Source organism: Betta splendens, chromosome 5, assembly GCF_900634795.4.
Source record: "Betta splendens chromosome 5, fBetSpl5.4, whole genome shotgun sequence".
Classification (NCBI taxonomy): domain Eukaryota; kingdom Metazoa; phylum Chordata; class Actinopteri; order Anabantiformes; family Osphronemidae; genus Betta; species Betta splendens.
In genome coordinates this window covers 7,990,242-8,015,770 of record NC_040885.2, presented here as the reverse complement: position 1 = coordinate 8,015,770, position 25,529 = coordinate 7,990,242, and the positions used below count along the sequence as shown (strand labels likewise).

The window sequence follows — 25,529 nt, the reverse complement described above, 5'->3', positions numbered from 1 at the left end:
CTGCTTCTGCCTTCATCCCATCCCTGCGTCTCCCACCAACTCACCCGGGCGATGAATCGTCCTCCTCTCCAGCGAGCCTCCTAATAACAAGGCTGTTCCACACTCAGGCCTGCATTAGGATGCAGGGCCTCCTCTCTCTCCTGCTCTTTCTCAATGGCCTTAATCCTTTTCTTCCTCCCTGCTATGAATGATAGCCTCGGCAACCGGCTCCCTGTCTCTGGCAGGCAAAGGCCCACAGCTAAACATAATGGGGAGAAAAGGGCGACGTGTCTCGTGAGGAGAGGTCTTGCCATCGGCTCCTGAGCCCCGATAACTATTAGGACCATGCATTGCAGGAAACAAGCACGCAAGTTAATATTATTGATACCATTGTTGAAATGTTGGAAGAAGTAATTAGAAGTTCCCCTGAAACTTTAATTTTAGCTTCTGGTTCCGTTCCATCAATGCCAGACTCTCCACAGGGCTGGTTTCGTGTCAGCACCTTTAAAGCTCACTAATGAACATGTCAGGCTATGTGTTGTTTATGTGAAGGTTAAAAACAACACAGTGTTGGCTTCAGTGCTATAATTAGCATCAAGACAAATCAAATGAGCCTTTGTTTATTGTCAGCAAGAGGCTCAAATAGAAATATTCTCCTATTATATCACTCAGAGCAAAGCTTTTTTACCAGAATGTAATTAGTTAACAATTAAAGCAGTGAGACTGTTACTAAAACATACAATAATTTAGCCTGATGCAGAGTAAAGGTCATCATCCTGTCTGAGGACCGTCATCTGGTCATTCTGCGTCCGTGCGCGTGATTCGTCTCGTGTATTGCATTTCCCTCACGCGTTATTTGAGGACAAGTCTTCACCCTTCTACACTGAACACTGCCACCCACGCGTCCCTGATCACCCCCCCACCCCCACCCCTCCCCTCCTCCTCTTTCATCTACTAATAGTGTGAGAGAATTGTTCTTTATTAGCAGCGGGTCCACTGCCCAGCTGGACTGAGCTTCATTGAGATGCAAAGCCTCCTCCAGAGAAGCCGGTGGAAAAAAAAATTAAATTAGAACGAGCATAGACGAGGGCCACCTCTGTGTTCAATTTACTTGTTAAATGTACTTACAGTGTCTCTGTAATCACCTCAGCCTCTGTCTTCACACACACACACACGCACAAACAATGAATCACTCCACTAAATGACTTCAGTGAGTTTGACATAACACTGTCATCTGTACGATGCAGGTAGAGGCCTGAGAGATGACACCTCTTTATTAGAGGAGTTGGCGGAAAACACAAAACAACAGCATATTTTCGCTAAATGACCAAATCGCTGGGGTGCAGATGGCACTTAGCTTGTTCGAGTGGCCGTGTCGGTAGATGGAACGTGTCACTGTGCAAACGTTCTCCTGAGCCACTCCATCATCGGCCTTCTCACCGGCTGAGCCTTCGTTCGCCTTGACTGAACTGTGAACAGCTGAGGACCTGCAGGTCGTGACCTCCGGCAGCGGCGCGCGGTGCGATCGTTGTTTTCTCGCTAATTGTACGTTAACCGCAGCGGAGGAACGGCACAAACGCCCGTTTCAGCTGCGAGCTGATGAAGAGACGGTTCGGTCTCCGGCACTAATTGCTCGACCCGACGCCGATTGCGCGGGCGCCGTTTGATTTTGCAGCTGTTGCGAGTGAGACATTGTCTGATGTGAACCAAAGCGGCTGTTCCACTGATGAAACGGCGCTTTCAAAGCGGCCGTTTGTAAAGTGTGAAGCGTACAGTTCTCCCAGCGATCTCTGGACAGAGGGGTGCGCTAATTAGCACATCATTTCTACAATATGTTTGATTTCTGAATCTTTCTTTCATCCGTCCCGTGTTGGAAGTCCGGTGGAATCTGCCTTTTCCGGCTTTTGCCACGGCTTGTTTTGGACCAATTACTGTAGTCCTCAGCAGCACAGACCTGTAGGTGACTCATAAAGGATATCACCAAGTGAAGAGTGAACAAGGAGAGGCCTGGTTCAGAAGCCAATGCCAGGAATGAACAATGAGAACCGGTAAAGCTCAGGAGACACAAATATACAGTAGATACTGTAATCCAGATGTGGTTTATTAATAAATCTATTAAAGAACAAACACCTCTGACGTCACAGATTTCCTTCATGCTGCTCCTGTAAAGTATAGCTTGGATGAGATTAGGTCATGTCCCTCTAAATGTTTTATCTTCAGAGTGTCTGACAGCGACTCGTTCACAATTCATCCCAATTCAACTGCGTAGCAGTGTTTCTCTGCCCGACGTTCATGCAGACGGTGGATCTGTGTGCGGCTGTGTGCGTTTCTGTGTGTCCTAATGTTGGTGCTGACCACTTTTCCATTGACATAAGTGATGAGCCCTGCTCTGTATTCGCTGGCCTGGTGCCGGATCTGTGACAGGTCCCGAGTGAATTATCACAGCTCCAGTCTGGGCCGCGGTGCAAACCGAAGGTAGGCCCTTCGTCGTGTTCCGCGAGGAGGACGTCCACCGAACTGGACTTTGGCGGCGGTGAACTGGTCCACGCTGGCTTAGCCTCAGCTCCAGTCGGGCTGAGTCATCGACGACTCGTCAGCACAGTTGATAAGTCGCGAAAGTGGGAATGAGCCTCTTTGGACTGAAGGACTTATCAGCCTGATGGAGCATCTCCTGCTTTCACAGCAGCTTCTTATTCCACAGAGGAGGAGCAAAAAGCCTAATATAGCTCTTCATCACTTTTCTGCGATATTACAGTTCGAGAACTCTTTGCTTTTCTGTGGGAGACAGTGTGGACAATGTTCTGCCCGGACTGTGGATGTGGCTTTGTAGCAAACAAAGTGGTCATTGTGTGATATCTGATTAGTTCCTCTGCTCCTGATCCACCTACATTAATCAGACACAATCTATGTTTGGTGATAATTACTATGCATCATTTCACGAAACAAGCTCTACATACAATGACATTATGATGCAGAGCCCCTCTGATAAAATATAGCAACTCTACTAGTTGTCTCCGTGTGTCTGGCCACCAGCCTTCAGCCCCCCCCACCACCCACCACCACCACCACCCGTGTGCCATCAATGGGATCTAACATTGTTTACTGACTGTGACAGGCTAACAGAGAGAGAGTGAGACATCGGTCGAGGGAATGAAGCTAAATCACTAGTGTGGTAAATCAATTGATGTTAGAAGGCGCAGCACTGAATGCACTACAGCACTTAGTGTGAATAGGAGCTTGAATTGACTGAAGCGCTGCCTTGGGGGCTCGTATGTGTGCGTACACAACCCGTGTTTTAGCATCGCAGGAGATTTATGTTTCGCTCGCGAGCTTTTTGTCTCTCTTAACTCCAAACTGGGGTCCTGACCCTCGTGAGCACGTGTTTCAGTTTGCCTTGAGCTACGCGCTAATGACTGTGCCCGTGTTTCAGCATAGCAGTCGAGCAGTTGAGAATATTTGCTAATATTCTTTGCCGAATTATAAATGCACCCGCACTTTATCCTCATAATGTCTCAGGGTAATAAAAGTGAGGGTAATTTAGAATTTGTGCAGTGTTTGTGAAATGCCAGCGTCATGTTGAGACGCGGAGGAACAAAGTAATCATCCACACATGAAATACACGGGTTGTACAGTACAAGAGGTCACACTGTAAAGATGCTCAGCAGCCAAGTGCTGCTCAGTACGAGGAGAAGTGGAGATCAATAGATAGGAGCCTGATGGAGGCGTGATGCATGTTTATCTAATGACAATTGAAGGAAAGCAAAGGTAGGAGCACTTGAAGCCCCTGTGCTGGGTCTCCACTGAGCCATGATGACATGATACCGCTGCCTGTAAGCAGGCGGCCATCGCTGCCTTCAGCCCATTTCATCCTGACGGACAGATTCCTCCCTCATCCTGTGGCGACGCCGCTGAACTGGATCCTCCCGCACAGTCTAATCTTCACCTGCAGCCTTGGGAGGAGGCGAGGCTCCGGGTGGCGATACTGTAAATCCACTTGTGGCCCGAATGCAGCATTACTTTAAGTGTCCGACAGCAACGTAACGACTCCTCAGCTCATCACGCAAGGCCCTAAACTGAGCCCGCTCTGCTGAGTCATGCAGTCATAATGCCACGCACTCAATACTGGGCTAATTTTCCCGATGTCGTTTGGTCCCAATGTTAATGTGAAAGCATGGTGTCCTGACATGCTATAGATTTTAGTGTCAGGACGTTACTAAATCTCCGGCTTTATTCGTCATGTCACAAGTCGTCTGCTGGGCTAAATTCACAGATAAATAAACAGATGCGGCTCAGTCTGTGTGCCAGCGATGCTGTGAGAGGAGGCTGAGCTTCACCACAGCACCCGTCCGCACGAGCCCGAGCGAAGCCTGAACAGGAAGTGGGACCCGGAACGCGGCGTCTCAGACGACGAGGCTCGTGGCCTGATTTAAAGGGGCCGGCCGCTGACCGGGTTGTCGGTGGAAATGGGAGTGATGCTGAGGAGAGAGGGGGGGAATAAACAATGCTTGGAAACAAGGAGAAGCCAGGCTCACACACCTCTATACGTTTGTGTGTGTGACCTTGTGACTGGTTCGTCCCAGTTTCACAGGAAGCTGTGTAATGTGGATTATTCTGAAGTGGTGGGCTTTGATTTGTTCAAATCCAGGCTCCATGGTGAGCAGGCTAATGCCGCGGCACTGCGAGGTCAGCTCCTATGTCCATTAATGCCCCTGCCTGATTCCCCTCCTGCTCTTGCTCTTCTCCCCGTCCCACCGCTGCTGCAGCCGCCCCTGTGCTTGTTCTTGACCCGTTTAATGACCTGGACCGGGCCCTGACAACCCGAGGAACCGTCACATTTGGTCTCCATTCAGCCGCCGGGACACAGAGTGGAGCATGTGGGTTTTATGGTTTAACAGGGCGGCGTTTCGTCATCGTTGACTCACAGCCAGCCTTTATGAACAAACTCCTGAATCCTACATAGACTTGATTCATGTCAATTTTTCTTCGCACAAAAAGAAAAAAATTGTTTGGAAATGATTCACCTGTCATCTTTGAGTTATTTCGGGGTATTGCTCTAGCATTTGAAAATGGCAACAGCAGGATTATCTTGGCGGTGACAGTAGCTTAAGAAAATCTATAAACTGTTAGCACTGATGTGAGTCATGCCACCAAAATCTGTTTTTCTTCTGCAGGATTTCATGCACTAGTTTGCACGAACGCCACAGAACAGGCTCGCGAACGGGCACGTGCTGCCAAACCTAGGGGACATTCACGTTAAATATGCAGGAGTGATGCTCTTCGGCCCCTTCCTCGCGTCATGATCCATTGCTGCCGGTTCCGATTTACAGGTGGTCGAGGAGCGAGCGGTCTCGCGCTTAAACCCCCGTAACAACAGGAGAGGAGGCGCGCGACTTCCCGGCGTGACGTCTGCGGGAGGATTAGCAAATGGCTGTGACAGTCTGACATTTGAACCCTGGGGTGGAGCTGATAGTGACGGGCTCCTGACAGGGCCTGTTGGTTTTATTCTGGAGGTTTGTGCTGCACCCAAGAGTGTTTTTTTTTTCGTTTTTTTTTTTTTACGAAGGGGGCCGATTTGAGCAGGATTGGCGGGTAATCCTCTGGGGGGCTGCACACGCTGGGAGATAATCACTCACTTCAGTCGCGGCAACTCACACAAACACAAGGAATGTTTCCCGGCAAAGCACGGCGGGGATGTTAATGAGCAGGTAGCGATGCTCTCCAAAGATTCATAATGTAACAGGCGAACGGCCCGTTTAAATCCGCGCGCGTCTCTCATGAATATTAAACGCCGCCGGAGCTCTTTCGCCCCATCCGTACATGAAATATCACATCTGCAGGTCCTCTGGCCTTTGAGAAATGCCCCGTGAGATTTAAGTGTTTACCGTGTGACAAAAGCTCCTCAGTAAGCATGCTGTATATGTGCAAAGTGCTTCTCTGCAGGTTCTGAGTCGGAGGCAGATAAAAGTGTCTGATTGTTGTGCTCTTATTTCATTCTGAAGGGCTCTGGCCTTTGCTGAATAGGTGTCAGACTATTTTGTCGTCATTTCTATGATCGCTTGCGCTGGGACATTTGAAATGTCAAATATAGCTTTATATAATTTTTCAGAAATGCTAAAAATAGCCTTAGTTGGAAGTTTATTCTGGTGCTTTTAGTGTATTCGACCGTTTGCTTGCTGCTAAGTCCCACCTTGTTCGCTCTGCTTTGCCTACTCATACGTGTGCTAACGTGGGAGTCCAGCTGTAGCCGTCGCTGCCCAAAAGCAGCATCAGAGAGCCTGACCAAGAGGTCACCAAGAGGACACCAAGAGGTCACCAAGAGGTCACCCGCATGCGAGGCCTGCGGCGGAGGAGAATTCATCATGCACACATCGTTCAGGACTCGTAACATAATCCCGCTTTGCTGTATGGAATTTTAATCAGGCTCATTAACGGTTAAACATGCGCTTACGTCATTAACTGGATTAATAGCACTGATAGCAGCGAGCAGCTTCATACGTCGTTTATCTGGGTCGCTGGTGTACTGTCCTATTATCAGATCTGGTGCAGAAACACACAGTTGCCTCTTTCAGCCCAGGTGCAGTAGCAGGTGAACCCTCATGCACCGGTGATGTGTCCTCTGCTGCCTGATGAACCACACATTGCTATAAATGACAACTGTATATTTCCACTGAACTCACTGGAGAGCGAGTGGGGAGACTGGGACAAGGGTATGACATCATTTCATGTTGTGAGTGTTCCCGTGAGCCCAGTGGCCTCAATAACGGCGCTATTAAAGCCACCTGGCTTTCTCTAAAGTCCATTGTTTGGTCAAGCTCAGGGGTCTAGTGGTGGGAGCGGCTGATTGACGGACAGCGGTGCCAGCGGAACCTGCATCTGCTGCCACTGGTACCGAAACAAGGCTGTGAACGATCTCGTCATTTAGCTTTTAAGGTTTAACATGTTAAAAATGCAGCTAGTGAGAGTCTACATATTTTCTGAATGCTTGAAGCATGTGGCTGGAGGTTACGCTGCTTGGGTCAGGGCTGTACTGGCCTGTTTGAAAAGCTTTAAAAGTCATATGCTGTGACGATCGGGTAAACACTTTGTTCTCTGCTGCCGAGTCTCAACAGCAGCTCACGGCTCGTTCTTTTTGCCCCACCCTTTGATTTGCCGGCGGCCGCAGCAAATCATAGGCTCAAACAGCAGCGTGTTAAAGACGCATTTAACACGTGGCTTTAAGAATTGGACGTCTCATCTCCTCTTTGACTCTCATTGCTGCATATTTTGACATAATGTGTCTACTTTTTGATTCCCAGCCTCCTCCATGAATAAAACAAGGGGACGTCCTTGGGCCCTGCTCGTATATTAAAGCGTTGACGGTAAATTATACAGTGCGGCGTTTCACGCACGATCCAGACGAATGAGGTTCAGATCACACCAACCAGAAGTCCTGTACTTTCAAATCGGGCATAAAATGTGGACAACAAAAACAGCAGCTTCTCTCTTCGTGTTTATACGTTGGACATGTGCATTTACGTTTAGGGTCACTGCCTGGAGGAGGCACCGTGACCTTAATTTTGACAGGCAGCCGTGAACGTGACCGCCTCCGGCCGCGCCAGTGATGCAGCGTGGGCCTGATTGCATTCCATGCGCACAAATATTCAGTCCAACCCCTTTTACGCTGGTTTAGAGTCAAACTTGAGCTATTATAAGCTGTACCGCACCACATCATCAACACCGGGAGACTGTTGCTGAAATCATTGTCAATCTTTGTCTTTTTACAAGCGAGTTGTTGCACAACAGTCACCCTGCACCTTCTGCGTGCGATGTGCCAGAATACGATGTACACCCACCGTCCATGTGGGAGCTGCACAAACGTCTTTTACAGTATAAATACTTTGCTTCTTGGACTTTCTCTCCCTCTGTGTGAGTTTGGTCGTAGCGCGTCCTGTACTGGCTCGTTCCCACCACAGAAGTGCTTTTACGAAGCCAGCAACAGACGAAGCGGGCGAAAATGAAGTGCTGAGGGAAACAGAGGGGGCAGCACCTCGTTATAGGCGTTTAATATTGTATTTGTGCACGCTGTCGTGGCCTAAACCGGAGCGAGGGGGTCCTGAATGGGCAGCTGGAGACAATCCTGCCTCTGTGACGCCCCCCCTCGCCTTCTTTGAAAGCCCCCCTTCCCACTCTCGCTGCAGAAGCATCACCCAGCTGGATGCTGTCGCCATGGCGATTCTTTTGGGTCTCTTTGGCAAGGTCACCTTCACCAGCAGGAGAGTGGCTGTAGGATAAGACGGAGGAGCACAATGTAGTTAAACGGGGGATTTTCAGAGCAGAGATGATGCTATGGTTCATGGTGACTGGTTATTAAGACAGACAGTATGTTGATTAAGACCAGGTGGAACCACTAAGTGCAGCCGAGGCCTAAAGCACGACACATAGTGACAGTCTCCACAGCGGGATGATTTCAGATGCTGTTCAGTGCTGATAACAACAAGTTTAAATAGTTTATATTGTTTTTACTGTTGATCGCTGCCCTCAGGTTTAACTCCATGGGCGTGAGTGGGTGGGCGCCATTTTAAAGTTGGTATATTTGATATTCAATTCTCGGCTGTGCATTTAATAGTTTATGTGCGCAGAATTGTATTTGTTTTGGGGTTTTTTTCGTTTATTTGCCTGTCAGGGTAGTTTTGCTCATGAATTGATGAAATTCATTAATTGGATGATTAAAGGAAAAGCCCAGTTGAAATCTTCAGACAGATGTTTTCTTTCATGTGTGGCACTGCACAATTAGGGAAAATAACCTGACACATTAAAATCCACTAATTAAAGTAAGGACAAAGGGATGAACAGATTGAAAGTGAAGGACACGTTCAGAGCGGCATAAACAGGTCTGTTAGGCCGACCTCAGGCTCGTGTTGGAGCTAATCCTGGAGAAACACGTTTAATGAACCCGCAGTACACTAGAATGAAGGATGAACCTCAAGATCACCTGGAAATAGTTTTCACAGCACGCTCGCGGAGAGGCCAGCTGGCAGCTGTGACAGCCTGGTTTACAGACGCTCGCCTCATCATTTCTTCTCATTTACTTCATTTCACAGTGGCGTGCACTTCCTCCTCCGCCCACTCTGACTCTCCAGTACCTGGCTCGGGTCCCGGCTCAGGCCTCCCACAGAGCGGGCCGGGGGGGGGGGGCCTGGGGACATCAATATTTCAGGGTCTCTCAGCGCTCGGGGCTCATGGCGGGACACCAGCTGCTCAGAACGGGGGGAGGGCGATGATGGAGGGGACGGAACAGGAAGGAGAAGGTTAGAGCCGGAGTGAGAGGTGAAGATCAGGTATGATATGGGCGAGTGAGTGATAGGAAAGAGGTAGAAATGAGGACAGGTGGAAGGATACGAGGTGAGAGTGATTGTGTCCTCCATGGGTTGTTAATCAAACAATATGTGTATTGATGGCTGTGAAAAATCCATTTGCTAGAGGGGCACGTTGAGCAGTTAGTATTGACAGGGAGGCAAACGGTGGAGCGGAGGCAGACAAGAGGCGGATGGAGAGGCCGCGCTCCTCCCATCCGCCGATAGCAGCGCTTCCCGCCCGCTCCTCGCCTTCACCCTCTCATCCTTTTGTCTCGGCTCGAGGAGCTCCGCTAGCCAACTGTTGCTACCACTGCAGCTGTTGCCACAATGGTGGTCATTAGGGGTTGTTGCCATAGCAAAAGAAGCATCGAGGGGGGGGGGGGGGGGGGGGCAAACAGAGGGTCAACGCGTCCACAGTGTTTATGGAGCTAATGTCATAACAGTAATTGCAATGAACTCGTTCAACAGCTAATTATACAGTATGATCATGCCTGTGCAGTATGTAATATAGATTTAACATTATTTCAGCAGGAAGTTCTCGCCAAAACAAGAGTGTAGATTTATGAGCAGGAAGTGCAAAAGGCAGCAGCTGTGTCCTCATGATGGTGGTTACAGCAGGTGGGGACGTGATCGTGTCCGAGACAAGACTTTTTGCCCTTCGGCGTCTTCGTTCCACTCGTCTGTCAAAAGCCGTTTATCCTCTTCGCTGCGTCGTCTGCGTCTGAGTTGAAGTGGGGGTGGTTCCTGCACCGGTTCCTGCATTTCTAATTCCACACCAGTCTCAGAAGTTGCATTTAAACATTCTCCGCCGGCAGCAAGTCTGTTCTGGACACGAATGAAGCAGGCTGTGGAATGTACACAAAGCTTTTGTCCTCTACTTATTTTCCAGTGTGAACGCTCGGGAGTCAGCGACGATGGACTAGTTGAGGCATTAAAGTGTGTCAGAGCAGAGGAACCTATAGGGGATGAGAAGTAGAGCAGGAAGTAGAGCAAGAAAGTAGCACTCGGAGCAAAGCTGAACTAAAGTGAATGTGCCTCTGTTTTCCCTCTGGAGTCGCTCCACCACAAACATATTTGACCACTGTGTGAAAACACACACACAGAATGTTTGTACAGCAGTGTTTGAAATAGCCTGATCCGCTGACGTAAACCGACCAATACCAATATATCGGAGCCTAATTAGTGGTGCAGCGTGTGTGTGAGGATGAGTTATGGTTGTCACCGCGTCTTTACTGCCCCCTCAGCCGAGCTCTAATTATAATCACCCTCCAACACAGGGAGTTTAGCCTCCAGCTCCTCCCACGCCGCTTTGCAGAACATCTGGCGAGGGAACCACATCTGGTTCCTCCTGCACCCTTTGACTGGAGGTTGCTCCCAGTGACGACACCCCACTGTGGCCCTGGGGACTGGGTACCTGTGAGCACCCTCGGTGTGGCTCGGCTCCTCTTACTCATAGGGGAGAAGAGGGACAGTGGCTAAATCCTCCATGTCCAAAGTGGATTATGGGGGCACTACTCTCTTGAGGCCCTGACTGAGCCTGACTGTGTGTTAAGGGCCCTGCTGGGCAGTGGAGGTGGATGACAGCATACTGATATTTGATACAGAGCTGGGCCAGTAATAGGATGTCATGTTTGTCGGAACTGAAAATAGACTTCACTCAATATCCAGTTGGGTATTTTTGTATTATCAGCATGAATCAAAAGCATTAAAGAGCAGAGGATGTTGCAAAGTAGCCCGGTGAGCGAGCGATAAGCTGCACATGATGGCGAGGAGATATAAATAAAGGGAGAATCAGGAGCATTAGAGAGAAGGGTGCGTGGGGTTTATGAGGAAGCAATTAGACGGAGCGGCAACGCAAAGGTTGTAGTTGTGGCTCGACAAAGGGGGAGGAGGGGTGGCGCGTGGCTGCGTGGCCTGTGGTGAAACGCTGGGATCCGACGGGGCGCTGTCACAGCAGAACCAGGTCTACGAGCCAGATTAATGCTGCACCGAGGAAGCAGAACAGCGCCAGTCACTTGTAAACGCACTGGAGGTCAGGGTTGAACCAAACAGTCAAGTCTATTTACCTGGTTGCTACTGGCCAAGGATTCACGGAAGTACAGTAAAGACCAGTGAAGTGTCTCTGATGCTGTAACATCAGGGTCATCGACAAATTCCTGCCGCTGCCTCCATCCGAGCGCCTGCACATCGTAGCGGTCCCTTGAGGGAGTCTCTTTTACGCTGCCCACATCAGCCTGTTTGAGGCTGGTTTGAATGGATGCCGGTGCACAGTGTCCATTTATCCTACTGTAATATTCACCGTCCTCGTGTTCACGCTATGGGGAATATTTCTCAGGAAAATGGGCCCCACCGCTGTTGGAGTGTCGTGAATACCAAAGAACAGCTGATCATCGCTGCAGACGTCCAATTATGCTGCAGGCATTACTTGGCGTCCCAGAGGACAGGTCACTGCATCTATTTCCTGCAGGCCCGTCTCATAAAAAGACTAGTTATAGTATCGACTGTGAAGGTTTTTAATCTCACACACACACACACACACACACACACACACACACACACACGAATGCGGTCTGATGCTCGCAGACGCGGACCATAGAACCGACCTCGGGCTAATGAAAGATGAACCAAGCGGCGAAGCCCAAAATGGCGCTGAGGGCGCGTGTCCCCCGGCAGGCAGAGGTCAAAAGAAGGTCTCCTGAGGTCGCTGATCAGTTCCAGCTCTCTGGCACATTTCCAATAACCATCCAGACGTCATCAGAGATCCTCACTGAGGGTTGAAGAGAAGAAAAACAAATGGCCACTCATTAATAGGAGTTTCTAGCTAAAATCTGGAAACGCCATTTTTTACTGTCTGGCATCATATGAATATATTATGTATTATCTTTGTATACATACATGCAAATCACAGGTCCCTCAATGTGTCCAGGTGTGATCGGATCAGAACAAACGCTCAGAGCGGCTCCTAGGTAAAACAGGCCGCCCTTTGCAGAGTGACGAGTCCAACGGAACCGCAGCCGTTCGTCTCCATTTTGATATTTCTGGTCGTGACACAGACGTTCGTCACTAGAAATAGTCCTGTGTTGTGCGTCACGCCAGCACGCAATGGATGCAGCTTATAATATTTAATGACAGAATGCAATCACGACCTAAGATTAGGCTCGGCGCCGTCCGTGGGATGTTGATCTGAGAACGCCTGACGTCTCTTCAGCGGCGCTGTGTCTTTCCTGTGTTGTTCAGGCGTTGAGCGATAGATTTGAAAGCGCTTACGCGGTTTTTAAAGAGTTCGAGCGCGTCATGCAAAGCCCAGAGTGAGTGATGGGAAAACTGTTTCTGCTGATTCATGATAAGGTTTCCAGAGGTTCCTCTGCCTCAGGAAGCGTTTTTCTAATCTAATCTATGGTTTTAATTGAAATGCTTTATCTCTCAAGGTGTAGCAGTGGGCCTCGGGAGGAGCTAATTGATTTTCCAAATAAATAAGAAGTTAACAGGACAATAAGCAGATTTGGAGACAATGAGGAAATGGTTCGTCATCATTGTTGAAGCTTATAATCGCGTCTTTTGTCTTGCAGGGTTTCTTCCTCTCTGAGGCTCCTCTCCACTGACATCGGCGCCGAACTCCACAGTCCGTCCAAAAGGTACAGTTCGCTGCACGCAGCTCGTGTCTTGATTCCAGCTGTCTGTCTTCAGTCAGTGGGACCGGAGATCCGGCGCTAACGAGACAGCGGCCTGCTCCGCGTTGCTGCCGGACCCGTAGAAACGGCAGGAGAGCGGGTTGACAGGCTGCAGAGAGAGCGTGCCCGATGCCGACCTTGTCTGGACGAACTAGGACGGGTCTCGGAGGCAGTGGTTCTGAAGGTGGCTGTCAAACTCAGGCCAAAAAACATAACAGTCCCAATAGAAATGTCAGGGTATTTGATGTTAAAGGGTTCCCCAGCGCCAGCGTCCTCCTTGGGGCCCCCCCGAGGTCCGACTCTGGAGTCGGGGTTTCACACTGGATTAATTTCACTTCGGCACAAATCTCCTCTGCGAGAGTGTCCGTAGGAGCGGACTGTCACTCCTCCCATCGAGTGGTGTAAAACAAAGGCCTCGCCATCAAACCTCACGCTGCTATTGATTTAACCAGGGTGGTCGTTTCAAAGGAGGATTCCATGCATCGATAAACACTCGTGTAATTTTCTCGCACGCGGCCCGAATGGATTCGCACCGGAGCCTGGTCCGATGCGTTCGGTGCTAAACTCTGACAGAACCTCCCGGATTTTTATATTCTGGAACAAATCGATAATCTCTCTGCATCCGTCGCGTTAGTGATTTGTATGTCTTTGCTCCACCGAGTGTTTATTTTTTTTACTCGTAAAGTCCGAGCTCAAAACGCAGAGGGGTGAGAAGTTGAAAAGCTCAACTTCTTTTTAGCTTCTAGCAAATCAAAGAAGAACTCTTGCTTCGTTTTCAAGCGCTGACCTCTGCTAATATCGATCAACTCCGAGGAACAGAAAATCCCCCCCCCCCTTTTTTTGCCAACTGAGCTTTTATTTACTTTCTCACAAATCTTTTATTGAAATCTTGAGTGCTGCCACCATCGATCAGCTCCGCTGCTAATCGCGTGTAAACAGATTTCTACAAATGAAGGGCCTCCATCAGCGTCATCGCACGCCGTTAGTGAAGCCTGAGCTGCGACATTATTATTCACAGTTTTAAATGAAGTGTCTGTGGTGCACATACATAAAACATTTCATTTAAAATTTAAATGACTGTAGTAAAAAAAAAAAAACACGCGCAAGCTAATTATGCTGTTTCTGTTGGCAGTGGGAAAAGTGTATGTATTCATCTGGTGATGTTTATGTAAAGCATTTCAATATGTAAGACAGAAAGGACACAGTGTAATTATGCGGGAGAACCCATTGTAAACAAACACGTCGAACGTTTTCTCTTCTTCTTCGGAGAAACTCCTTCGCGAGCACGTGCCTTTGTGCCCGCGTGCCGGAGTCGTGCGTTTAGTTCATTTCTTCGCAGCTTGAGGGAGATTCGGCGCTAAATGTCAGCGAGACGAGCCGTTCTCCGAGCTCCGGTCCCGTCGCCTTCGCTCGGCCCAACATCGATCCCTCCTCCTTCCGTTTAGCGCATGGAGCCGCGGACGTCGTTGCGCCGTTTTCCCCGTGCGCCTGATTTATCGGCGGCTCGTTTGTCGCCTCACTGACTCAGCGGCGGATCTGTCACAGGAAATGAAAGCCGAAGACCAGTCATCACGATCCGGCGCATTGGGAGAAAGCTGGCAGAAATGAGAGGCATGAATAAGTTCGTTCATCTACAAACAAGCACTAATATATGCGGCGATTCGTCGCGTGTTGCACCTTTTACACGCGCATGTACGCACGCGGACCGTCGCTGGCTCTCGCGTGCACGCGGACCGTCGCTGGCTCTCGCGTGCACGCCGCCCTCGGCTCCTCGCTTAGCGGGTGACGCTGGGCCCAATGACGCCGCAGCCGCAGGGCCTTTGTTCCCCTCAGGAGAGCGCTCCGGGTCGGTTCGTCGGCGTCGAGGCGCCGGGTCGACTGTAATGACGTTGCAGCGCGGGCGCTCGTGCGTGGAGCGCTGTGCGAACTTGTATGGGAGCGTTTGATGGTGAAAGTGCTGACGTTGGGGAAAGTGGCGAATGTGCGCCTACTGTAAATGGGACACTTATTTCTAAACGTAGTGCAGAAGTGAAAAGTATCTAAAACCGCGCTATTAACATACTACAGGCTTATTCCTTATTCCTTTATCGCTCTCTTTTGGAGGTTGGAGGGTGTGTGTGTGTGTGTGTGTGTGTGTGTGGTGTGTGTGTGTGTGTGTGTGTGTGCGTGTGTGTGTGTGTGTGTGTGTGTGTGTGTGCGCGCTGTGTCCAGTTTGTGTAGGCATTGCATTAACATGGTTTAATCCTCTGCATGGCTTATTGGATACAAATCCCTCCCAAAGCTTTTAAAGCTCCTGCTTTTTTTTATTTCCGTCTTCCTCTCTATTTCTGCCCACCTATCGTCCCTCCATCAGGCAGCGGCGCCGCAGTGCTACCTCATCCTCGTCAGCCCTCGGTGTCACATCATCGTCCCAAAACTGCTTTGAATGCTTATTCTTCTTACGTGATTTGACATGTTGACAACTATAGCTTCAAATCCTTCCCATTTCCTCACATTTCCACAATATTTCGTCTAATACATCTTTTTAATTATTTTACAGCCGGCAGCTGTAGCAGCTTGTTTTATTGGATGTACTGTGGCTACATTAAATCATCTAAACTAGGTGTGACCAAATTGACAAGCAGTGGAGCAGAGATATTAGATTTTGAGTCTCATGCTAATGCACATAACAGCTTTATTATACGTAATAATGCACATAACGTTCAGTTTGTGATAAAAGGTATTTTTTTTACCTCGTTAGTGCATTTTGCTATTAGAAATATCTACATGCTGCCACTTTCTTGAATATTCATGTTTAGGTTGAGTTTAGGTTCATCAATAAAGCATCACAGAGAATGTGAGATGATTCTATCCTGGTAACATCAGCAGCAGGAGAAACTCTCTCTTTTTAGGCGGCGTTCGTGCACGTCCCTGATTGAGCCCGTTTCTCTCCAGGTACAGTTGCATAACTAAGTGTTTACTATTAAAAAGCAGCAGAGCTCGCGCATCTCGCACGCGGATCCGTCCCACGGCTTATTTTAAGAAGACGCACCAGACGAAACCAAAATAGACACATCCGACTCGCTCCTCATCTACGACGTTGGCCCACGAACAGAGAAAATGAAATCTCCTGCTTCCTCATTCTTTCTGGTTAATAAAAATATCTGACAGGGTTGAAAGTGTTTCTCATACAAAATGAATACCAGGGTAAATGTGCCTATTAATACCATGTGGATTTCTATTTTAATAACCTCAGTACCAATTACTGGAGGTCGTCGGTACCACGATCACGTGACGTAACCTAATTAACGTGATGGAGACGAATGCTGCAGTTTCTGATGTATGATCCTATTCATATTTAAAGAAAGTGTATTCATTCGAACACACACGACTTGTTTTACACATACAGACAGAGGGTTTTTGTCACTGAACTGACTTTACTCGTGGGCCTGGTTTTTAAAGGTGCATCATCACATCCTGCAATTTCGCTCGAGAGCGCCCACTTCTCGCGGCCTCATTTACGTGGAAATCATTTCAGGGCCTCTGATTTGTGAAGGTCATTTTTTCCACTCTAGTAATTTATTAATATTCTCTGCCTCCGCTGCCACAGTTGGTGACTTTAATAGATATCCAAACTCTGACTTCTCCACCTGTTATTTTTAGTTCCACTGAGTAACCGCCGCCTCCGACGTCGTTGTCTCAAACGGCTCCAGACGTTGCGTTCTTTGTTGTCGAGCCTGCGGATCGTCCATCGAGCTGCGCTTTCGCTGCGTGTAATGACAGCTAGTTATGGGCAGAGAGCGGCGCGGCTTAACATCCGAGCGCCAGAGACAGCAGGAGCCACATCCTGTCATTTGCACCGGCTGCTTCCCCTCCGAGACTCTCCCTCGGTGATGTCTCACTCCCGCTCACTCTCCCTTCCTCGTCGCCCTCCTTCACTCCGCCTGATAAATACTTACCCCCTTCTCCATCTTCTCTTTATATCTGACTGCTCTGTATTTTCCCCTCCAATCTGCGAGGCCATCTGCTCCTCTGTCCTCATCCCCGTGTCTGTCTGCAGTATCTCTGCTCCCTGAATCCATTTGACAAGATTAATAGAGTGGACCTCAGACAGATATAAGCTGCTCATTTTGATAGGGATCGCTGGAAGGAGATAAGCTGAGCCGCTGGTTGCGAACAGAGAGCAGCCTTTGTACTTTTTACCCTCCTTTGCTCACCTGGTTTATCCCAAAAAACATTTGAGCTAAAGAAAAATCTCTATTATTACTAGATATAGATTTTAGGAAACATCCAATCACTCTAATGTGGCATCTGTCCGGCATATGAGCATCATGCTTAAAATGTGACCCTTTGTACCCCTCCTGGGGGTCGGACATATTGAAAGCAACCAGATGGAAGGATGCATCGGCCGTGTTCTAACAGTACGGTGCCAGGTGGACGTCTGAGATGTGGACAGTCCAGTCACTGAGCCGTTTCCTGTATTAACAGACAGCGTAATGGATTAATGAACACAAAGCTGCTATTTGCAAAGCTTAATGTGATATAACATCCGTGTGCTAGTGTTGCTTTGGCTCCTTTGTTTCTGTGACTCTGGATATGCAGCGATAATAAACCCTCTGATTGGGCCGCTGAGAGTCAGTCGCGGTAATGACCTGCATCTGCATTATCTGGATGAGACGTGAGGCTGATTTAAATTGGTCTCATTTGTGCAAACAAGCTGCTGCACAGTTTAAAGATCCTTGGCTGTTTCTATTTACTGATCATCACCCTGCGACGACTTGACTTCGCCTGTCATATGTCATATGTATGACATATGTAGGTGCACAGGTTGTCGCGCGTGGACACGTCCCATTCAGTACGCACACTTAGCCATGGTCTCACCCCGTACCTCCATCAAACCAATTTATCTTGCGTGTTAATTAACAAGGCCGGCCTCTATTAAAGCAGTAATTGGACCTCACGGAGAAACAAACGCCATCATATCGTGTCTGCAGGAAGCTTGGTTTCCTCATTTAAAAGCACCAGGCTCATGTTTAACCTACATTTCTTGTTTATTGGGTTCATAAATTTAAAAAAACATTCCACTGGGCTAATACCGAGGGCTGAAAAAGGTCATGAAAATTTCCATCCATCCAACTTGAGCCCAACTTGACGGTGACTTCAAGGACCCTCATGACTAAGTCTGGAATTATGTGTCGGACTTATGGTCCATTACATGGAGCATTAGAGTTCACCTGAGATTTATGGAGAATTAGTCCCATTACAAATATCATTTAGCTTGAACAGAATATATAGAACATATTATTTTATCATGACTTTAATGTGTTTTTCACTGCCCATGAGCACTGAACTGTCTCTTGAGTGGTTACACTTTCGTACTTCATTTTATTTTTCTTTTAGTGTTCTCATATCCGAGTATTCAAATATACACTAAGTGAAATGATTTCTGTCCATCAGCATGTGTGGCCGTATATATTTCACAAGCTCGTAAACGCCACCATGTCTTAACCGCTCGGCGAGCACACTGAATAAAACAGCTCCATATGATTATTGTGTCATTTGCCCTGAGTTATAGTGTCCAACCCTGTGCAGCAGCCGTGCACGGGACTGTGTTACAGCCTAAAACTGCAACATTACTTCAGAAAACGATGCGGATGACAAGACGGAAACAAATCCGTAATGTGTTATTCAACACCACATGCAAATGTATGAATATCATTTCACACTCGTTTGTGCTTTGGTGTTGTCTGACTCCGGGTTTGAAAGGACTGAACAGCTCTGCAGGTGAGCAATCCCATGAAAACGCGTGTCAGCCGACGGCTGAGGGCTGAGCGGTGATTGGCAGCGTGCAGCAGGCTCCAGATGTTAGCAGCTGTAGCTCTCGTGGCGGCCTGGAGGTCAGGGGGTCATGGAGGCTCTGTGGGCTCGTACAGTGGCACCAAGCTGGCTCCTGCCCACAGGGTCCGCTGGTTCGTGCTGACTTTGATTGTGCTGTGCCGCTCTACTGGGTTTGTATATTTTATATATTTGACAGTTTATTGTCCCTTCATCTAAAGTGACGGACAACTTGTCAACTGTGGGAGGTATCACAGAAGAGAGCTGAACTCAAAAATACCCCACTGTGGGCAGGCAGTGCTTCTCGAATTTAGATCAAAAGCTAAATTAGCTGGAGAGCGAAGTGTTGATGCCGCGAAGAAGTAAACAGTGAGCCGACTGCGCAGCGTTTCCTCAGATGCTTTGCAGTGTAACGTCTTCATCCTGTGTGTATCTGCGTGTCAGAAACGTGGAACAGTCTCCTGAGCTGAGGCGAAATCTAGCTGCACAAAAGCGTCTTTTTAAGACGACTTGAACGGTTAATCCTCAGGACGAGCGCGGCGTCTGAGCCCACACAGCTGCCTGGCTTCTGCTGACTTTAGCGTTAGCGACGTAGCATCTCAACAAGCTGCCTTCCTCCGATTCTTCTTCTTCCATAAACAGTATGCTAATGCAATAAGTTGTAGTAGATTGAACTTAATTAACACTTAATACGGGGGGGGGGCTGCCCTCCAATTATAATCTACAAACACATTTACCAAGAAGTTAACAGCGTGTTTGTGTTCGTCTTCTGAGCCTGTTGGCCAACTTGCTCACATAGTAAATCAAGCCGAGATGGACTAGGAGGAGATTAAGGCCACGTCAGCTGGCGGCGGCTCCATCCGTGGCATCATCACCACGTCACTGCAGGACGTCAACAGCGTCCTCCCCGTGTGCAAGGCATTCCCGCCCCGGGTCATTTTGTCAATAGAGGCCCCAGATGTGTTGTTTGTTCCCCTCCATCTTTAATTCACCTCTGTCGGAGAGCGATCCGACGCCGTTTCTTTTAATAGGCTGCAGTGGCCGATGTGGTGCGAGGAGCTCGAGCCTGTTCGGGACTGTGACGGTGACTTTGTCGGGCTTAGGATTTCAAACCACCTGCTGTCTGTACAAAATCCGGGATGGACGCACGTGACGATGACGTGGTTGTGTTAATGTGAATGAGGCATTTTGCTTGTTTGTTTGTTTTTCTATCTCTCTCTGAGCCACGGTTGACCATGACCTCCAGTGGTCTGTTGCAGGAGAGTGGAGGAACACATCTGGTGTTTGGAGGCTTGTGTGTTTGTGTGTGTGGGTCTGTGGATTGTGTGTAAATTGAGCATCCCATCTGGCCCGGGCGGAAAATAAATAAATAAAAATAAAAACAGACCGAAGCCCGGAGTGTGCAGCGGGAGGCAACTGTCACGCACTTTTGTGAAGACACACACATCTGTTCCTCTTTCTAACGCACACAGTGAAGTAAGCAATAAAACAATCGCCAGGCAGGAATACTAAGCAGTCATTTAGTTATTTTCCAACAAACCCGTGTACAGTTATAGCTCAGGACTTATCTGAGTGGACTGTATGAGCCCCAGGCGAGTGTGGAACCCTGAGGAAAAGAGCAGCTGAAGCAGAGATGCACACACAGGAGTTTACATCCAGACTCACTAGTCCAGGATTTAGAGGAATTCAAGAAACATGCGACTAATAGTAATAGAGTCAGATAAAAACGTGAATATTTGCATTTTGTTCCATTATTACATGCTGAATATACTTAAAAGAGAATAACAGACTAAAAATCCGTCCATTTCTTGAGCTGCGTCTCTTGACAAACCACTACTGTCTGCGAGTCCTGGGCTGAAAACCCCAGGAGGGATAATCGTCGGGCGCCTGAAGCCGCGTGGATTTGAAGATTTGTAGCGTTTAAGGATCTTCAAGTGCAGTGAAGTCCAAATATATCCACGTTAACGAGCAGAAGAGCTGACATGTTCCAACAGACCCGGCGCTATTTGGAGGCCGCCGTCGGCGCTGTTTAGGCACAACAGCTCAGTCGGGCATTGTTTTGAATCGCCGCTGATCTGTTGGATTTTGCTCGGCGACACCCGTTAATGACAAACGCGGACCTTATCGGCGTGGGTGCCTGGATGAGACGGCTTCCTGCCTCCTGCAGCACCCCCCCCCCCCCCAGACACACTGCGTACTTGGCACAGGAAGTGGTGCTATCACATTCTGTGTCACAGCCACGCAGTTGTATTAAATGTGAGAGGAGCACCAGCAGTCTGGGAAATATGAGTCAGGCTTGGATTTTATTTTAGGTCGCGACAAAAGGCGTCAAGGTTGAGCTTCTCTCATCCTTTCTCAAAGATAAAAATAAACGGAGTGACGGGAGAAGAAAAGGCCGCTGAGGTTGCCTAATCATCCCAACACCTCTGTCCCAGTATGTCATCATCTGTGGACTGTACAGTAACGCCGTCTCTTCCACGCTTCGCTCCTCCTCCTTTGTCTTTCCCGCTGCGGAGCGAACGGATGAGGCCGTGGGACAAAAGGCCCGATTCAAACAGAGCTGACAGGTCACCGGAGCCCAGACGCAAAAATGGACACTTCTCCCCAAAGTGAAGTCCCTTAAACTCTGGAAACGAGCGAGCGCTTGAGCGATGGGCGCCTTGATTTGCGTTAATATCCAAACGCACAAGTGAGAGTCCAGCAAGTGCTGGAGAGCGACGCGGGACTGAGGCAGCGAGGCAGAGATGAGCTGCCGCGCAATGATATGGTGCCTTAGCGCTGAAATATGACATTCCGCCCGCAACACTGGTGTATACGGTAACAGTCCTGGTGCTGACTCACCTGAGGATTCACATCCGGTAACTGCAACCTCGTCATCGACCCGTCTCCTGCCTAGAACCTCCTGTCTTCATCACACGTGCCTGTGATTGTTCTTTAATTTCCCGCCCTCTATTTCTCACAATCAGTCGAGACTGCGCTGATATATAAAAGCTGTTGCCCTTGAAATTATGCACATGGGACAAGCTAGATATTCTGTGGTTCATTGCTCGTGATGATTGAGCGCACTGATTGTCTGCATGCATAAAGGGACTGCGCTAAGAAACTTTAAAAACTTTTCTTTTTTTTTTAACGAGCCAAGACAAACGGTAAATAAGTGACGGGGAATTCGAGAAAAGAGCAAAGAGCAACGGGCTGTTCGTGTTCGGTCGGTTCTGCCAAAGCTGCTCTGGCAAAGACGTAAGCTTCTCAATTGGCTTGGGATTGGTTTGAGTGAGACAGGCTCATGTAATAATGTCAAAGTAGTTAAGCTCCCTGGACATCTTTAAAGAGCTTTCAGCAGCCGCACGGTGGATGTGGGGGGGGGGGGGGGGGGGGGGGGGGGGGTGTAGAGAGGAAGACACACGAGAACGACGAAGGCAGAGCAGCGATATCTCATTAGGCCGGGGTTTCATAACGTGAGCGCCGCATAGACAAAGAGGAGGAAGTCTGTGATCTCTGCACGCCATGCAGATGACTAAGCTGTATTTCCGCAGATTCACTCGCGCCTGAGCACCTTTAAAGCCTGTGGCAGTGACACGGCGACGCTCCCGCGCTTCAAAGGAACCTCGCAGCGCCGCGATTTACATTAAAGGCGGCTAATAAAGCCTCCGTAGTGTACGGCTGACGTGCTCGCTGCTGCTTTGCATTTCAAATGGGACGCGTTGAGCCTCGGCGGGCGGTGGGAGCGTCTGCATCGCGGCCTGTTTGCCAGATGGGTGTGCTTCGGGCCTGGACCAGAGCAGGAACCCTCACTTTAGCATCGCAGAGCATCCTTCATCCGTCTTCCGCCACAGTCCTAGGAGGTGCATGTAGCCGGTTATTAATCAGCCCGCGAGGTCAGATTCATCTCCATCTTGTTTTCTCCTTGAATCAGCCAAATCACTCACAAGCTCAGCTGGAGAACACATGCTGTGACACATCTGGCTGTCAGTAAAGAACCTCTTCACATCCGGGAGACAACCGTCTCCATCTCTTAAATTAAAAGCCCTGACTATATATATGTATATACAGGGGCGCCGCTAGAAGTTATGGGCTCTATGAAAACAATTGAGGCTGGGCCCTGCAATTTAGTAATAGTACAGACCACTGGTGACTACAGTATCTTACCATGTTGATGCAGTTATTAAGTGCGATGCTGGTAATACCAAGGTTGTGAGTTTGAATCTGGCTGCAGGACTACTTGTTTGTTTTGATGACAATGTTTCAGTATCCAGTCAAAATTACATTAATTTCACGTTCAATAGTAAGAAAACATTATTAAATTTAGAGTGTAACGCCTTTCAGGTGAGGAGGAAAAGTGTTCAAAGATAGATTCTGTAAACGTAAACTGTCAGCGTGAGAGCTCTTACTGCTCTCGTCAATTAGAGCATAGACCCGTTTGTAAGCTAGCTTCAGGAGTAAGAATGAGAAACAGTAGCAGCTCATGTTCTACAACTTATAAAATAATGCAAGAAACAAACATGGACGTTTTTTATTCTGTTCGCTGTCTGTCTGGCACCACATAGAGCACATGCTGCATGGAGTGTCGACTATGACAGCAGCGCTAACATTATTCTGCAAGGAAGCTTCGTGAACAAGGCTTTCTTTTAAAAAGTATGAAAGCTACTGTCGGCCATTCTTCTCTCTGCTTTGTTAAACCTTTCTTTTGTTTCTGATGGCCGGATTTTATGCTTTGTTGACTGCGAAGTTGTTGCCGCTTTAACCGTTGACGATCTGGTGATGTCACTCATCGTATTATCATTTGTTTCTCATCGTGGACGGACACAACTATGCATTAAATAGGAAGAGGGGTTAAATTTGACCGGAGAGGCAGAAATAAGATGTAATTTGATCATATTCGTAATTGTTTCATAAATACATTTTTGATATGTAATATATTACTGATAAGAATGTTATCATTGTATATATGAAACGCGTAAGGCAGTTTCCCGTGCTTCCTTCAGCAGAGCCCAGCCGAGTATGAGCCACCGTCTGACCGCAGTGAATCATGATAAATTATCTCAGTGCATGAAGCCGTTTGTTGCATCATGTCTTCGTTGGGGACTTTCCTCCGCGCTGGTGTACGGCGCGCGAGGGACTGTGTCAGTAGCGATGACGAGGGAAGCCGCTGCAGCTAGTGCCACTGTCACACGTCATCATCGTTTTGAGGGCCCCCCCCCTCCCCCCGGGGGCCGAGTCACGGGTGTAGAAGCAGAGATGTGGGCCACAGATTCCACTGCAGCGACGCAGCGACTCCACTGTCAACATTAGCCTCTCAGATCATGTGGAACGATAACGCGTGTCTCCAGTATCTGTGTTAATAGCCTTTACTCCATATAACATTATTACACGATATGTATAAGCTGCACAGATAAACCCTCTATAGCGAAGTAACCCTTCTTTGGCAGCACTACACATTCTAAGCAAAAACCCTGTGTTTTAAGGTATAACAACTATTTCTGATCTATTTTTGGTTCGGGTTTCATGTGCTCGGGAAATGTGCTGCTCTCGGGGAAGGAAGCAGAGAACAAAGTGTGATCAACAGACTCTGAACTCCTGGTTCCCTATAAGTGCTTGAGCTGCATCAGGTAGAAGCCCTGTTTCCAACCTCCTTGTGTATTCCATGGACAGGACCCTGTGATCCTCGTGTGAATTTCATTCACATCCTGATGCTTGTGGTTATGTGACATGTGAGTTAATCAGGGGCAGTGTGTCTGTTCTGAAGCCTAAAGAGCATATTCCCACTCCGGCCTATATTCTTTCAGGTTTTAGCGTGGCTGCCGTTAGCGCTGTTGTTAGCGCTGTCGTTAGTGCTGTCGTTAGTGCTGTCGTTAGTGCTGCAAACATCACTGTATGTAACTCGTGCTCGCTTCAGCTGAGGCTGTTGTTTTGAAGGGATTTTTCACCTGATGATGTGTTTTTTGCCTCGCCAACGCCTCAGATCAAAGCCTGTCCGAGGGCGCATGACATTTTGAGGTTCAAAGGTCATCGGACCCACCGTATCGTTTTTTAGCTGTGTAAAATGCGAATCAGTAGCACGGACGCTGAACAAAAGGCAATCAATGCTCCACAATCACAAATTCCAACTAAATCTACTCAGATTTTACTGATTATTATGCAACATTTTGCTCAAAATTTGATGAAAATATCTCGTTTTGGGTTTCAACATTTATATCTAACTCGCAATCTGTTTTCATTAAACTGCAACTTGGGTGCAAACGCTAGCAGATGCAGCTCGTTGTCCTCAGTAATAGTAGGCACTGATTATTTGCCCCTTCCAGCAAAACAAATGACACAAATGAAGTGATTATGTCAGTTTCCAGCGTGGAGCAATCTGCATGTGTATTCTTGGAAGAACACCTGCACGGTTGCACAAACACAGGCTTGTTGGTGCTGAGCTGTAGCAGATGTTTATGCCAGAACTCCAAGACGGTCCAGATGTCTCCTTCATGCTCGTCTTTATTGGAAGGAACGGCACAAAGCAGACTGCAGGGTATGCACGGACCATTTAGAAGCTATTATACTGAGCAGAACCATATTGGGACCGTTCTGTTCTCATCTCAGAATCCGCTCCATCCTCTCTTTACCTAGAGTAGTTGAAGCTGCTTACTCTGGCATTACCTCTGTGACAATGTGAGGGTAGATTTTAAATTAAAGGTTTCTATGAAAATTTCCCTTTTTGGTCGTTTTCATATATTTTTGCATTTCTATG

General features: G+C 48.2%; 1 protein-coding gene across 6 annotated transcripts in view; it reads left to right on the top strand.

The window, feature by feature from the left end:
* Positions 1 to 25,529, top strand: part of dlgap4b (discs, large (Drosophila) homolog-associated protein 4b) — a 60,926-nt gene that overhangs the window by 4,882 nt on the left and 30,515 nt on the right. For all 6 annotated transcript variants that reach the window (XM_041070711.2, XM_029152148.3, XM_029152145.3 and 3 more), the window contains exon 2: positions 12,884 to 12,949. The gene's annotated coding sequence lies outside the window, so the exon portion shown is untranslated. The remainder of the gene's footprint in view (positions 1 to 12,883; positions 12,950 to 25,529) is intronic.